At 36.9% G+C, this 17,623-nt stretch overlaps 1 protein-coding gene across 4 annotated transcripts in view; it reads right to left on the bottom strand.

The window, feature by feature from the left end:
• The window catches only part of ZC3H12B (zinc finger CCCH-type containing 12B), a 479,271-nt gene that overhangs the window by 370,261 nt on the left and 91,387 nt on the right, over positions 1 to 17,623 (bottom strand). For 3 of the 4 annotated variants that reach the window (XM_064367730.1, XM_064367732.1, XM_064367729.1), the window contains one exon: positions 4,115 to 4,219. The exons of the other annotated variant lie outside the window; for it this stretch is intronic. The gene's annotated coding sequence lies outside the window, so the exon portion shown is untranslated. The remainder of the gene's footprint in view (positions 1 to 4,114; positions 4,220 to 17,623) is intronic. 4 annotated transcript variants of the gene reach the window in all.

The following is a 17,623-nucleotide window of genomic DNA, read 5'->3' as shown; positions in this document are numbered from 1 at the left end:
TCTATGTAGAAAATACCAAGGCGCCTACAAAACATTCCAAGAATAAGTGAATTCAGCAAGGTCTCAGGACACAAGATCAACATAAAATAAAATGTACCTCTAAATACTAGAAGTGACCGTATGAACAACAAAATTGAAAATGCAATACCATTTACAATTTACATTTGGCCAAAAGGCTGAAATACTTAGGTATAAATCTAACAAAACATAGAGAGGATCTGTATGCTAAAAACTACACAATGCTGAAGAAAACATATTAGGAAAAATCTAAATAGATGGAGAGGCATAAATTTATGGATTGCAATACTTAAAATAGAAATATGTCAATTTTCCCTAAATAAATATACAGAGTCAAGACAATACCCACAAAAACCCTAGCAAGATATTTGGTAGATATAGACAAGATTGTTCTAAAATGTATATGGAAAGATAAAGAAAAAAACAGTTAAAACAATTTTGAAAAGAAGAAAGTGGGAAGAAACATTCTTCCTGATTTGAACAGTTATATAGTCACAGTAATTAAGATTGTGTGAAAGTAATGCCGGAAGAGAACAGGCTAGTGGAACAGAAATAGACCCACATGAATATGCCTAATTTTTAACAGAGGTGAAAATTCAAGTTGTTGTCCCAAAAATGGAATGCTGGAGCAATTGGGCATCCATAGGTAATAAACCTCTATCTAATTTTCATGTCTTATACCAAAGTTACACAAAATGGATCAAAGACTTAAATGTAAAAAAAAAACAAAACCTATAAATCTTCTAGGAGAAAAAAAAAAGCAGAAGAAAGTACATAGGATCTAGAGCTAGGCAGAATAGTTAGACGTGACACCAAAAGCACAATCCATAAAAGAAAAATCGATAAACTGAATTTTATCAAAATATAAAACTTTTGTTCTGCCAGATACCCTGTTAAGAAGATGAAAGACAAACTACAGGCTAGGAAAAATATTTAACTGCATATCAAGTAAAGGACCAGTATCTAGAATGTACTCTCAAAACTCAAGAGTAAAAATAAATCAAATTAGAAAGTAAAAGGCATGGAAATACATTTTAGCAAAAGAGGATATACAGATGGCAAATACACACGTAAAAAGATGATCAACAACACTAGCCACTAAGGAAATGCAAATGAAAAACACAAATGAGATATCACTGCATACCTATCAGATGAGCTAAAATACAAAGTAGTCCAATAAGCACAACAAAAGATGCTCAGCATCATTACTCATCAGGGAAATGCCATGAGATACACTTCATTCCCACTAGGATGACTATTAACAATAATAACAAGTGTTGATGAAGATGTGGAGAAATTAGAAACTTTATACATTTGCTGGAAGAAATATAAAATGGTACATCTACTTTGAAAAACATTCTGACAGTTTCTCAGTAAGTTAAATATACAGTTAGCACATGACCCAGCAATTCCACTCCCTGGGTGTATACTCATGAAAATTGAAACCATCTGTCAACAAAAAGCCTTGTACAAAATGTTCATAGCACCATTATTTATAACAACCAAAAGACAGAAACAACCCAAAAATTAACTAATGAAGGGAAAATGAAATGTAGTATATCTATAAATGGAATATAGTTTAGGCATTAAAATTAATGAAGTACTGATACAGGCTACCACATGCATAGACCTGAAAAACATATAAAGTAGAAGAAACTAGTCACAAAAGACCACAAATTTTATGATTACATTTAGATGAAGTGTTCAGAATAGACAAATCTGCTAAAACAGAAAGTAGATTAGTGGTTGTCTTGGGCTGGAGGGAATGGGTTAATTGGGAGATGATGGCTAGAAAATGCAGAATTTCTTTTTGGGGTAATGAAAATGTTCTAACATAAATTGTCATGATGAAATCGTAACTCTGAATATATTAAAAGCCACTAAATTGTACACTTTAAGCAGGTGTATTTTATGATGTATAAATTATATTTCAGTAAGGCTGTCCTTGAAGTAAAATATAATTAAGGCAACAATAACCTTGTGGGAATCAGTATTTTAGTCTTCATGTACTCTAGGAATATGCTGAAGGAGGTAGCTTATCTTGAATCGTACTACTATTTGAATTAACACCTAAGTACTGGCACCATGGTGAAACTGGAAATTGCAGGCAAGAGCTGGGGCAAACCCAGAAAACCTTGACTATATGTATACTCGGCATCACACGATTATGTTTTGGTCAACAATGGATCACATATATGATAGTGGTCCCATAAGATTATGATAGAGCTGAAAAATTCCCATCACCTAGTGACTCTGCAACCATTATAACATTGTAGCATAAGGCATTACTCATAATGTTTGTGGTGATGCTGATGTAAACAAACTTACTATGCTGCGAGTCATACAAATGTAGAGCATATGCAATTATATACAGTACATAATACTTGACAATAATAATAAAAAAATGTTACTGGTTTATGTATTTACTTCACGATACTTTTATTGTTATTTTAGAGTGGACTCCTTCTACTTGTTTTTTTAAAATGGTAACTGTAAAACAGCCTCAGGCAGGTCTTCCAGGAGGTTTTCCAGAAAAAGGTATTGTTACCATAGTAGGTGACAGCTTCATGCATGAAATTGCCCCTGAAGCTCTTCTAGTGGGACAAGATGTGGAAGTAGAAGAGAGTAATATTGATAATCCTGGCCCTTTGTTGGCCTATGTTAATGTGTAATTCTGTCTTACTTTTAACAAAAAGTTTTAAAAGTAAAAAAAAAAAAATAAAATATAAAAGCTTACAGAATAAGGATATAAAGAATATATATTTTATATAGCTACACAATGTGTTTGTGTTTTCAGCTAAGTGTTATTATAAACAATTCAAAACATTAAAACACTTTTACAGTTCAGGGAGTTAAAAGTTATAGTAAGCTAAGATTCATTTATTATTAAAGAAAATTTTAAATATAAATTTACTGTAGCCTAAGCATATGGTGTTTATAAAGTTTACAGTATGTATAGCAATGTCCTAGGTTTCCACATTCAATCACTACTCACTCACTGACTTACCCAGAACAACTTCTAGTTTTGTAAGCTCCATTCATCATAAGTGTCAAATACAGGTGTACCATTTTTAATCTTTTATACCATATTTTTACTGTCTCTTTTCTATGTTTAGATACACAAACACTTATCTTTGGGTTACAATTGCCTGCAGTATTTACTATAGTCACAGCTGGAGAAATTTGTAGCCTAAGAGCAAGAGACTATACCATATAGTATAGCTGTGTAATAGACTTATATGAGTCCATTCTAATGCTGCTATAAAGAACTGCCCGAGACTAGAAAAGAGGTTTGACTCACAGTTCCACAGGGCCGGGAGAGGCCTCAGGAAACTTACAAGTGTGATACAAGGGGAAGCTAACACATCTTTCTTCACATGGCAGCAAAAGGGAAAAGTGCCAAGCAGTAGTGGGAAAGCCCCTTATAAAACCATCAGATCTTGTGAGAACTCACTCACTAACATGAAAACAGCATGAGAGTAATTCTCCCATAATTAAATTACTTCCTATCGGGTCCATCCCATGACACATGGGGATTATGGGAACTATAATTCGAGGTGAGATTTAGCTGGGGACACAGAGCCAAACCATATCAAGGTTACACCATCTAGGTTTGTGTAAGTATACTCTATGATATTTGCATAATGACAAAATTGCCTAACAATCCATTTCTCATTAAGAATCCCTATAGTTAAGTGATACATGACTGTACTCAAAAGCTTCCCACCTTATGACTAGAGATGTCTTTTTCCATATCTTCTTAACACTGACCTAGGTCTTTATTATCTCATAATTAATGACCAAGACTTAATAATTGGTCTTTTTCCTTTTATTCTCTGCCCCACAAAGCTTTAACCTACATTTACAGCCATATTTGCACATCATCTCCTTGTGAGTTAAAAAGTTCTAGTAGCATTCCACTATCAAGAGCTAAACATGCAAAGTTTTTCAATCAAGGTCCTTCCTAATCTGGCCACCTCCTAACTTTTTGAACTCTTTAATATACTCCCCAGGTGATCTCATTCACCTCTTATTTTTTAAACTATCAACTAAGTTACTAATGGCTTCTATATCTAGATCTCCAATCTCAACCTACATTCATATGAGTATCCATCTCCACGTGAATGTCTTCCATAGGCACTTCACAGGCTCTGGAACCAGACTGAGTTTGAATCTCGGCTTCAACTTGTGCTGTGTGACCCTGAAAAAGTTACATAATCTTATATGAAAATGGAAATACTAATGATTTTACCTATCTTAAAGGACTGTTATGAGGTTTAAATTAATTAATACATGTAAATTGCTTAAGACACGACGGCAGTGTGGTAAGTGCTCAGTTCATGTTAGCTCAAATTATAATTACTATTATTTATTAACCTAAATGTATCATCTTCCTGTCTTACTTGGTCCTTCCCATGTGTTCTTTGCTCATTATCTCTCCAGTCTCTGCAACCAAAAACTTGGGACTCTTAAAACTACCTCAATCCTTTTCTTCTTGTTAAATCAAGAAGCAATACCTAATGGCTTTACCCATGTTATCCTAAGTCCTTTCTTCCCTCTCTATCACGATTACCTATACTCAATTTTAGGCATTCATCTCCTTTAAGAACTATAATACCTCCTACACAATCTCCCTTCCTCTGATCTTGTCTTCTTCAAATCCATCCTCAAAACTACCCACAGAACAATATACATAAAAAGTACATTAAAACAAAAATGAAATGCAAGTCTGACCAAGTCATGTCCATATTTACAATTCTGTAATGGCAATCCATACACTTGCTTAAGTCAAAGCACAATGCCCTCCACAAACCTCTCTACTTATCTAATTCATTACTATATCTACCAATTTATCTACTTACCTAATTTATACCTTTCAAAGCTATTGATTAGTGGATGCCCATAAAACCTACCATAGTATTTATGCAGCCCTAGATCTATATTACTTGCATTTCATTTCTTTATGAAAATATTCTCTTGGAATATTGGGTTTTATACTCCCCAAAGTCATGGACGATCGCTTATATCTCTCTATATATTTTACCTCAATATTTTCTAAACTGCATGCCAAAACCAATTAAATCAATTAAGAGCATCACACTTTGTTTTAAAAAATGAAATAGAATAAAATATATCAGAGAGCACTGCACATAATAAGGATAAAATGCCAGTTATCAGTTTATTGCCTTCAGTTCCAGGAGATCTCGGCACCCTTGTTCAATAAATGGTGAAAAGCAGCATGCAGCATCTCCACATGGGAAGCTTCTCTCTGGCAACCCTTTAGGCATAGAGTGCCATCAGTGCAGCTTCTTCCCATAAACTGCTTCTCTATCAAAACCCAAGTGGTTTCCGAACAAAAGTTGCTCGCATGGCACCTCCCCACAAATAGCTTCCCCTAGTACCTCCTCAGTCAGCTTTGAAGTAGGCTCCAAAGCAGGGTACCTCTTCAGGAATGATTCCCCGTAGCATTCCAGAAAGCAATTTCCCCAGATTCTCCATGAGTCATTTCAGTGTAGCATCTCAGCTAACTTCTCTACCAAACAGTGAATCATGACCATGACCTTTCCAATGAAGTCCAGATCTCAGTGCGGGCTGGGAGAAAGATGTCTTCTGGGTTTATTTCTTCCATGGTCACTCTATCCCAGCACTAAGAGTAGTAGCTGCTCCCTATGTCTGCTATTCCTACACTCATTTTCTAATTTTTAAAAAAATGTTTTATTATAAGTTCTGGGACCCATGTGCTGAATGTGCAGGTTGATTACATAGGCATACACGTGCCATGGGGGTTTGCTGCACCCATCAACCAGTCATCTAGGTTTTAAGCTGGGCATGTATTATGTATTTGTTCTAATGGCCTCCCTCCCCTTGACCCCTACTCCCTGACAGGCCCCAGTGTGTGATTTTCCCCTTCTTGTGTCCATGTGTTCTCATTGTTCAACTCCTATCTATGAGTGAGAACTTGTGGTGTTTGGTTTTCTGTTCCTGTGTTTGTTTGCTGAGGATGATGGTTTCCAACTTCATCCATGTCTTTGCAAAGGAAATGAACTCATTCTTTCTTATGGTTGCATAGTTTTCCACAGTGCCACATTTTTTTAATCCAGTCTATTATTGACGAGTATTTGGGTTGGCTCCAAGTCTTTGCTATTGTAAATAGTGCTGCAATAAACATACGTGTGCATGTGTCTTTACAGTAGAATGATTTATAATCCTTTGGGTAATGAAATTGCTGGGTCAAATGTTATTTCTGTTTCTAGATCCCTGAGAAATCACCTCACTGTTTTCTACAATGTTGAACTAATTTACACTCCCACCAACAGTGTAAAAGTACTCCTATTACTCTGCATCCTCACCAGCATCTGTTATTTCCAAACTTTTTAATAATCACCATTCTAACTGGCATGAAATGGTATCTCATTGTAGTTTTAACTTGCATTTATCTAATGACCAGAGATGATGGGCTTTTTTTATAAGTTTGTTGTACACATAAATGTCTTCTTTTGAGAAGTGTCTGTTCATATCCTTCACCCACTTTTTGATAGGGTTGTATTTTTTTTTTTTTTTTGGTAAATACTTTTAAATTCATTGTAGATTCAGGATATTAACTTTTGTCAGATAGATTTCAAATTTTTTTTCCCATTCTGGAGGTTGTCTGTTCACTCTGATAATTTCTCTTGCTGAGCAGAAACTCTTTAGTTTAATTAGATACCATTTGTCAATTTTCCCTCTTGTTGCAGTTGCTTTTGGTGTCTTAGTCATAAAGTCTTTGAACATGCCTCTATGTCCTGAATGGTATTGCTTAGGTTTTCTTCTAAGGTTTTTATGGTTTTAGGTTTTATATTTAAGTCTGTAATCCATGTTGTTAATTTTTGTATAAGGTGTAAGGAAAGGGTCCAGTTTCAGTTTTCTACATATGGCTAGCAGGTTTTCCCAGCATGATTTATTATATAGGAAATCCTTTCCCAATTGCTTTTGTCAGGTTTGTCAAAAATCAGACAGTTGTAGACATGTAGTGTTATTTCTGAGGCCTCTGTTCTGTTCTATTGGCCTATATATCTGTTTTCGCACCAGTGCCGTGCTGTTTTAGTTACTGTAGCCTGTAGTATAGTTTTTAGTCAGGTAGCATGATGTTTCCTGCTTTGTTCTTTTTGCTTAGGATTGATGTTGCTATATGAGTTCTTTTTTGGTTTCATATAAAATTTAAAGTAGGTTTTTTTTTTTTCTAATTCTATGAAGAAAGTCAATAGTAGCTTAATGAGAATAGCAATGGATCTATAAATACTTTGGGCAGTATGGCCATTTTCACAATACTGATTCTTCCTATCCATGAACATGGAATGTTTTTCCATTTGTTTATGTCCTCTCTTATTTCCTTGAGCAGTAGTTTGTAGTTCTCCTTGAAGGTATCCTTCATGTCTCTTGTAAGCCCTGTTCCTAGGTATTTTACTCTTTTTGTAGCAATTGTCAATGGGAGTTCACTAATGACTTGGCTCTGCTTGTCTATTATTGGTGTATAAGAATGTTTGTGATTTTTGCCCATTGATTTTGTATCCTGAGATTTTGCTGAAGTTGCTTATCAGATTAAGGAGTTTTTGGGCTGAGCCAATGGACTTTTCTAAATAAACAAACATGTTGTCTGCAGAGACAATTTGACTTCCTATTTGAATATCCTCTATTTCTTTCTCTTTTCTGATTGACCAGAACTTCCAATACTATGTTAAACAGAAGTGGTGAGAAAGGTGATCCTTGTCTTGTGCCTGCTTTCAAAGGGAATGCTTCCAACTTTTGCCCATTCAGTATGATATTGAGTATGAGTTTGTCATAAATAGCACATTGTTTTGAGATACACCCCATCAATACCTAGTTCATTTAGAGTTTTAGAGTTTTTAGAGTAAGGGGTGTTGAATTTTATCGAAGGGCTTTTTTGCACCTATTGAGATAATCATGTGTTTTTTGTCATTGGTTGTTTATGTGATGGATTACATTTATTGATTTGTGTATGTTGAACCAGACTTACATCCCAGGAATGAAGCTGACTTGATTGTGGTGGAGAAGATTTTTTATGTACTGCTGGGTTGAGTTTGCCAGTATTTTACTGAGGATTTTCACATAGATGGTCATCAGGAATATTGGCCTAAAACTCTTTTCTTGTTGTGTCTCTGCCAGGTTTTATTATCAGGATGATGCTGGCCTCATAAAATGAGTTAGGGAAAACTCCCTCTTTTTCTATTGTTGGAAATAGTTCCAGAAGAAATGGTATCAGCTCCTCTTAGTACCTCTGAAAAAATTCGAGTGTGAATCTATCTAGTCCTGTGCTTTTATGGTTGGTAGGCTGTTAATTACTGCCTCAATTTCAGTACTTGTTATTGGTCTATTCAAGGATTCAACTTCTTTTTGGTTTAGTCTTGGGAGAGTGTATGTGTCCAGGTATTTATCCATTTCTTATAGATTTTCTAGTTTATTTGCGTAGAGGTGTTTATAGTCTTCTCTGATGGTAGTTTGTATTTCTGTGGGATCAGTGGTAATGTCCCCTTCATCATTTTGGCTATTGGTCTATCTAGTTTGTTAATCTTTTCACAAAGCAAGCTCCTGGGTTCATGTATATTTTGAAGGTTTTTTTGTGTCTCTATCTCCTTCAGTTCTTCTCTGATCTTCATTATTTCTTGTCTTCTGCTAGCTTTTGAATTTGTTTGCTCTTGTTTCTCTAGTTCTTTTAATGTGATGTCAGAGTGTTAAATTTAGATATTTCCTGCTTTCTCTTTTGGGCATTTAGTGCTATAAATTTTTCCCTAAACACTACTTTAGCTGTGTCTCAGAGATTCTAGTATGTCATATCTTTGCTCTCATTGGTTTCAAATGACTTATTTATTTCTGCCTTAATTTTGTTATGTATCCAGTAGTCATTCAGAAGCAGGACATTCAGTTTCCACATAGATGTGCAGTTTTGAGTGAGTTTCTTTCTTTTTTTTTTTTTTTTAGATGGGGTTTCACCATGTTGGTCAGGCTGGTTTTGAACTCCTGACCTCAGGTGATCCGCCCGCCTTGGCCTCCAAAGTGCTTGGATTACAGGCGTGAGCCACCACAGCTTGAGTGAGTTTCTTAATCCTGAGTTCTAATTTGATTGCACTGTGGTCTGAGAGACTGTTATGATTTCCATTCTTCTGCATTTGCTGAGAAGTATTTTACTTCCAATTATGTGTAGTTGATTTTAGAGTAAGTGCTATATGGTGCTGAGAAAAATATATATTCTGTTGATTTGGGCTGGAGAGTCCTAGAGATGTTTATTAGGTCTGCTTTGTCCATAGCTGAGTTTAAGTCCTGAATATTCTTCTTAATTTTCTGTCTTGCTGATCTATCTAATATTGACAGTGGAGTGTTAAAATCTCCCACTACTATTGTGTGGGAGTCTAAGTCTCTTTGTAGGTCTCAAAGAACTTGTTTTATAAATCTGGATGTTCCTGTATTTGGTGCATATGTATTTACAATAGTTAGTTCTTGTTGCATTGATCCCTTTACCATTATGTAATGTCCTTCTTTGTCTTTTTTAATCTTTGTTAAAATCTGTTTTATCAAAGACTAGGATTGCAACCTCTGCTTTTTTTCCATTTTCTTGGTAAATATTCCTTCTTCCCTTTATTTTGAGCCTATGTGTGTCTTTGCATGTGAGATAGGACTCCTAAATACAGCACACTGATGGTTCCTGACTCGTTATCCAACCTGCCACTCTGTGATTTTAATTGGGGCAATTAGCTCTTCTAAAGGAGTATCTTAGTGGTGTTTTCTGTATTTTCTGAATTTGAATGTTGCCTTGGCTTGCTAGGTTGGATAACTTCTCCCAGATAATATCCTGAAGTGTTTTCCAACTTAGTTCCATTCTTCCCATCACTTTCAGGGATGCCAATCAATCATAGATTTGGTCTTTTCACATAGTCCAATATTTCTTTGAGGCTGTGTTCATTCATTTTAATTCTTTTTTCTCTAATCTTCTCTTCATGTTTTATTTCATTAAGTGATCTGCGACCTCTGATATCCTTTCTTCCACCTGATCGATTTGGCTATTGATACTTGTGTATGCTTCATGAACTTCTCATGCTGGGTTTTTCACATAAATCACCATCACGCAATTTATGTTATTCTCTAAACTGGGCATTCTAGTTTGTAGTTCCTGTAACCGTTTGTGAAGGTTCTTAGCTTCCCTGTATTGGGTTAGAATATGCTCCTTTCGCTCAGAGGAGTTTGTGATTATCCACTTTCTGAAGCCTCCTTTTGTCAATTTGTCAAACTCATTCTCTGTCCAGTTTTGTGCCCTTGCTGGAGATGAGTTGAAATCATTTGGAAGAGAAGAGGCATTCTAGTTTATAGAATATTCAGCATTTTTGTGCTGTGGTTTCTCCTTATCTTTGCGGATTTATCTACCTTTCATCTTTGAGGCTGATCTTTGGATAAGGTTTCTGTGTGTGAGGGGGTCCTTTTTGTTGATATTGAAGTTATTGCTTTTTGTTTGTTAGTATTTCTTCCAACAATCAAGATCCTCTTCTGCAGGTCTACTGCTGTATGCTGGAGGGCCACTCCAGACCATATTTGCCTTGGTATCACCAGCAGAAGCTGCAGAACAGCAAAGATTGCTGCCTGCTCCTTCCTCTGGAAGCTTTATCCAAGAGTGGAACTGGCACGATGCCAGCTGGAGGTCTCCTGTATGAGGTATCTTTCAAACCATTGGGAGGTTTCTCCCAGTCAAAAGGCATGGGGGTCAGGGACCCACTTGAGGAGGTAGTCTGTCCATTAGCAGAGCTCAAGCACTGTAATGGGATAACCCTCCTTGTCAGGATCTGCTGCTGTCTTCAGAGCTAGCAAGCAGGAACATTTAAGTCTACTGAAGGTGTGTGTACAGGTACCCCTCCCCCCAGGTGCTCTGTTCCAGGGAGATGGGAGTTTTATTTATAAGCCCCTTACTGGGGCTTCTGCCTTTCTTTCAGAGATGCCTTGCCCAGTGAAAAGGAATGTAGTAAGGCAGTATGGCTATAGTCACTTTGTCACTCTGTTTAGTTCTGCCGAGTCCTCAGCAGGGTCAGGGAAAAGTCGCCTACTCAAGTCTCAGTAATGACAGATGCCCCTCCCCCCACCATGCTCGATCATACCAGGTAAACTTCAGACTGCTGTGCTGACAGCGAGTATTTCAAGCCAGTGGTTTTTAGCTTGCTGAACTCTGTGGGAGTGGGACTCGCTGAGCAAGACCACTTGACTCACTGGTTTCAGCCCCCATTCCAGGGGAGTGAACAATTCTGTTTTGCTAGAGTTCCAGGTGCCACTGGGGTACAAAGGAAAAAAAAACATTGCTGCAGGTAGCTCTGTGTCTGCCTAAACAGCCACGCAGTTTTGTGCTTGAAACCCAGGGCCCTGGTAGTGTAGGAATGAGGGAATCTCCTGTTCTGTGGATTACAAAAACTGTGGGAGAAGTGTAGCATCTGGGCCTGATAGCACAGTCCCTCATGGTTTCCCTTGGCTTGGGGAGGGAAGTCTCCAGTCCCTTGCACTTCCCAGATAAGGCAACACCCCACCCCATTTCTGCTCACCCTCCGTGGGCTGCACCCACTGCCTAACAGGTCCCAATGAGATGAACAGTGTACCTTAGTTGGAAATGCCAAAATCACCTGCCTTCTGCATTGGTTTCACTGGAAGCTGCAGACCTCAGCTGTTCCTATTCAATCACTTTGCCTGATCCCCCTATTCCTGTATTCTTTAGAGTTCTCTTCATCTCATATTAGTCAGTCTCCCACTACTCCAGTCTTTTGTTATAGTTGGTAATTCCTTATACTAACTTTCCCTGTTCAAATTACTTTGTAGTTTCTACTAATATCTCTTGATTGGTCTTTGACTGACACAATAAAATTATTTTCTAAACTTCTGTTCCAGTTTTCTTTGTGTGTATGTGTGTGTGTGTGTGCGTGCACACGTACTAGGACACAATTGTAAAATGCACTTCTAACTATGGGTCACAGTTTAAAAGTTTGAAATTTCTCCCTCATTCATAACAGGTACTTAATAAATGGGATGAACACATGTTCTAAGAGCTGATTTAAGAAAGGCATTTTTCAAAAGCAAAATTTTCACAAAATGATTTTAAAGGATCCTGATAAGAAACAAAATGGTGTTTAAACAAGACATATGACCCATCAAACAGCCCTTATGCAGCTCTTTAATGAATTCATATTTATTTATTTATTTATTTATTTTTTATAGATCCAAAAAAAAATTGCCATTGGATGAATTCATATTTAAAAGAAAGATATATAAAAATGGGAGAAGGGACATTTGACAAAGGATGAGAATATAAAAGTCACAGCAAAATAACTCCAAGAATTGTATTAAGGCTAAGGCCCAGAATTACATAAGGGTTACAAAGGTGCTAAAACAATACACCTTTGTAAAATGACTCATTAAAGGTAGAATCAGACCAAAAAGTTCAATATAAGTAATGGGCTCTTTTCAAAATACAGTATCATGTTATCAGATGAAAAAGCAGGACTATTCAAGCTCTATTTGTCTCATTTCTCTACAAAAAAATGATTACCAAACTAGAAAGGTTGAACAAATATGGTTATGAAAGAATTGAAAGACATTATGATATATGAGGGCAGAGTAAAGGAAAAATAATATAATTTCCAGGACCAGATACATTATAAACTCAGACACACAAAAAAGCTAATATGACTTTGAAAATAGAAAAGGTACCTTAACACTGTATATAACATGTTCTGGCTTTTCTAAAATGGAGGAAAGGGGAAAAACCAACAACTATATATAAACTATAGAATGTCAAAAGTAACATGAAAGCCCAGAAAAATTCTAGAATAAATTACTATTATAGATGGTTCATGAATAACCTAGAAAGGAAATTGGTAGTAGCCAGCAGGAACCCAACAAAACTAGTAATGCCAAGTTAACCTCTTTTGGATGATTAGAGTGAAAGAGTTAACACAACGCCAGAGATATGCTATATCTTGTTCAGTTAAATATTTAACATATTTTTAAGATAACCAAAAGTTAGATGAATTTGTAACTAGTAGATTACAAAGAAAGGGTAAGATTAATGAATTCATGTTAACTTGGAGAAATGTATCTAGGAACATACCAGTAAAGGCTCCATTTTGTCCTTTACTTCTCAAAAATTTTAACAACTTATGAACAAAGGAGGCATAATTGCTAAATCTTAGTTAGATGGCTAGTAGGATGCATAAGGCAACATGGTATAGTATAATGGTTCTCAATCTTTTTGGTCTCAGAATCCCTTTACACTCTTGAAAATCCACAGGACTCCAAAGAACTTTTGTTTATGTAAATTCTATTTATAGTAACCATATTATAATAGATCAATTTTTAGTTATTAAAATATTTTCAATAACAATAATAAACCCATTATATGTTAATATAAAAAATGATAATCCTTCACAAAAAAATTTAATGAGAAAAGTGATACTGTTTATACTTTTACAAATCTCTTCAATGTCTCACTTCTGTAGCTGTGGCAAAATTCTTAGATATTCTGCTCCATTTTCACTTGATCTTCCTTAGCCAAAAGGCCAAAAAGTGATTCTCTACTCCATTTTCTTCAGCCTTTCTTCTTTTCACCTTTCAGTTTTGCAGTTTTCTACTGACATATCCTCAAGCTCAGAACATCTCTTCTAAACCATACTCAGTCTATTAATAGGCCCATTAAAAGCATTCTTCATTTGTTACAATATTGTTTTCTCTCCAGCATTTCTTTTTGATTCTTAGAACTTCCATGTCCCTGCTTACATTACTCACCTATTGTTACATGTTGTCTATTTTCCCATTAGAACCCTTAGCATACTAATCAGTTTTTTTTTAATTTTATTTTTTTATTTTTAGTTCTGGGGTTCATAAGCAGGATGTGCAGGTTTGTTACATAGGTAAATGTATGCCATTAGTGGTTAGCTGTATCTATCAACCCATCGCCTAAGTATTGAGCCCAGCATGCATTAAGTTATTTTTCTAATGTTCTCCCTACCTCCACTCCACCTCCCAACAGGCCCCAGTGTGTGTCCTTTCTCTCCCTGTGAACATGTAATATAAATGATTCTATTACAAAGATACATGCACGTGTATGCTCATTGCAACCGTATTCACAATCATTTTTAATTGCTGATCTGAGAATTCCATCATTTCTGCCATATCTAACTATGGTGCTGATGCTTGCTTTGTCTCTTCAAACTGTATTTTTTGTGTCTTGTAATATGCCTTGTAATCTTTTGTTGAAAGGTGGACATAATGCACTGTTTAAAAGAAACTGCAGTAAATAGGCCTTTAGTGATGTGGTTGTAAGTTGTAGGGGAAGGGGAAGCGTTCTACAGTCCTATGATAACAGCTCAGTATTTTAATGTGCATGTCCCCCTGCATTGTGAACTTTACAAATGCTACACAGTTTTATCCTCCCCTTAGGTGAAACAGGATGGCTAGAAGGCACTGGAATTGGGTACTTTCCTTCCCTCCAGTCAGTTAGATTCATCAAACCCCAATAGGTTAGGCTCTGGTAAAATAGTTTCTTTTCAGAACATTTGTAAGAATAACAGAATCCTCCGACATATTTCCAAAGGGCTAGCTACTTTCCTCCTCCCATTGCTAGAAGCACACAGGTATTTCTCTTTGATTTTCATTGTGAGAACCAAGCAGAGTTCTTTGTTCAGGTTTCCCTCACCCAGTACTGGTTCCTACAGAAGTTTCTGCTTGTGGGTTTCTGTACTGGTAAGGCATGATTCTCTGAATTTAACTCTCCAACTCTCCGTCTCTCCAATTTGGGGAGAGCAATTTGTCATATGACCTCAATTACCTGATAGATCTATGGAGGGCTGTTATTTTCAAGTCTGTTCAGCTTTTTATCTGTTGTCAGGATGGAATTGAAACTTCCAAGCTCTTTACATACCAGGTCATATGTCAGAAGTCTTTATCTTACATTTTGAATGCATCTTTTAACATGATTCTGTAACATCATGTTTTGGACATCTGTACTGATTCACTGAGCTACACAGATCTAACAAAAACAATCACTTGACTTAATATCACCAATGATTTCATCAGAACAGTTTTTAAGTATTTGGAAGCTGTCAAGTTCACAGTGATAGATAGAAGCTTCCAAAATTATAATTTTCATTTAAAAGCTCAAATTTTATCACTGGTAATAAATATTTTCAGTTTGTCTTGACGTGACAAGCTCACTTAATTCATTTTTGAAAAAAAAAAGTCTGCAAAATGCCTAAGTCTGAATAACTAGTTTTTCTGTTAATTGTTCCTTTAGGTTCAATTCCATAAGAAAAATGACTAGATTGGCTTGCAAGTCAAACACACAAGTGTTTTTTCCTCAAGGCAATCACCATACTTCTTCATGCTGCAGACATGCTTTATGTGTACTTCCCATTTTGTTAAAAAGAACATTAAATGACTCTGTACTCCAGGTCAAAATATAATACAATTACAATAATTTTAATTGTTTAATCAAGAACATTTCTAATGGAAACTGACTTTTAAATTTTAATGTGAGTGTGTAGAATTGAAGAATACAGTAACTACTAGTACAGTTTAGTACCACTGCCGTAATTTGTGCTCAGATATAGTTACTTTTGCCCAAGAGTAGAAGTACCAAAATATTTTTTTAAAATCTAAATTAAAGTTTAGTAGGTCCTATATTGAAAATAGTTTTGACTTCATGGGACCCCTGGAAGTCTCATGAACTCCTGGAGGTCCCTGGACCACACTTTGAGAGTCATTGGTACACTGAAAAGAATAACGGGTTTTGTAATCATATAAATTTGCAGTCAACTACTGCTTCCTCTATAGGCTTTGCTGTTGAACAAACTTGTTTCATTTTTCATTATCTTCATCACCAGTGTACTAGTTAGTACTCGAATTGCTATAAAGAAATGCCTGAAACTCGGTAATTTACAAATAAAAAAGCTTTAATTGGCTCATGGTTCCATAGGCTGTACAGGAATCATAATGCTGCCATCTACTAAGCTTGTTGGGAGGCTTAGGAAAGTTACAATCATGGTGGAATGCAAAGGTGGAGTGGGTGACTCGCATGGCTGGAGCAGAAGAAAGAGTAAGAGGGGAGACACCACATATTTTTAAACAATCAGATCTCATGAGAACTTTATCATGAGAACTGTGCCAAAGGAATGGTGCTAAGCCATTTGTGAAGAATCCACTCCCATGATCCAATCACCTCCCACCAGGCTCCACTTCCAAAACTCGGGACTACAATTCAACATAGGTGGGGATACAGGTCCAAACCATACCATTCCACCCCTGGTCCCTCCAAAATCTCCTGTGCTCACATTGCAAAACACAATCATCCCTTATCTATAGTCACTAAAGTCTTAACTCATTCAAGCATTAACTCAAAAGTCCAAAATCCAAAGTCTCATCTGAAACAAGGCTAGTTCCTTCCACCTATGAGTCTGTAAAATCAAAAGCAAGTTAGTTACTTCAAAGATACAATGGGGGTACAAGCATTGGGTAAATACTCCTATTCCAAGAAAAGAAATCAGCCAAAGCAAAACAAAACAAAACAAAACACACATACACACAAAAACCGAAGGATCTACAGCCACAGGCAAGTCCAAAACCCAGCAGGGTAGTCATTAAACTTTAAAGCTCCAAAATAGTCTACTTTGACTCCATGTCTCACATCCAGGGCATGCTGATGCAAAACGCGGGCTCTCAAGGCCTTGCACAGCCCTGCCCCTGTGGCTTTGCAGGGTTTGAGTCCACATGGCTGCTCTAAACGGCTGGTGTGGAGTGTCTGCAGCCTTTCACGGCACAAGCTGCAACCTGTTGGTGAATCTACTGTTCTGCAGTCTAGAAGACAGTGGCCCTCTTCTCACAGTTTCACTAGGCAGTGACCCAGTGTGAAGTATGTATGGGTGCTCCAACCCCACATTTCCCCTCTGCACTACCCTAACAGAGGTTCTCTATGAGGGCTCTGCTTCTGCATCAGGCTTCTGCCTGAACATCCAGGCTTTTCCATACATCCTCTGAAATCTAAGTGGAGGCTTCCAAGCCTCAACTCCTGGATTCTGTGCACCCACAGGTTTAACATTACATAAAAGCTACCAAGAATTACAGCTTACACCTTCTGAAGCAGTGACTCGAACTGTACCTGTAAAGTTTTGAGTCACAGCGGGAGCTGGAGGTGCTAGGATGCAGAGAGCAGTATCCCAAGACCGCGCAGGGCAGAGGAACATCAGGCCTGGCCCATGAAACCATTCTTCCCTCCTAAGTCTCCAGGACTATGATGGGAGAGGCTGCCACAGAGGTCTCTGAAATGCCTTGGAGGCTTTTACCCCATTGTCTTGGTTATCAGCACTTGCCTCCTTTTCACATATGCAAATTTCTGCAGCCAGAATGAATTTCTCCCCCAAAAATGAATTTTTCTTTCTTATCACATGGTCAGGCTGCACATTTTCCCAACTTTTACACTCTGCTTCCCTTTTAAATATAAGTTCCAGTTTTATGTCATTTGTTTGCTCACATATATGAGCATAGGCTGTTAGTAGCAGCCTGTCAACATTTTAAATGTCTTGCTATTCAGAAA

The sequence above is a fragment of the Aotus nancymaae genome, unplaced genomic scaffold (assembly GCF_030222135.1).
Source record: "Aotus nancymaae isolate 86718 unplaced genomic scaffold, 86718_ANA_hifiasm-v0.15.2.pri h1tg000073l, whole genome shotgun sequence".
In the NCBI taxonomy this organism is placed as follows: Eukaryota; Metazoa; Chordata; class Mammalia; order Primates; family Aotidae; genus Aotus; species Aotus nancymaae.
This window is presented reverse-complemented; position numbering and strand designations above follow the sequence as displayed.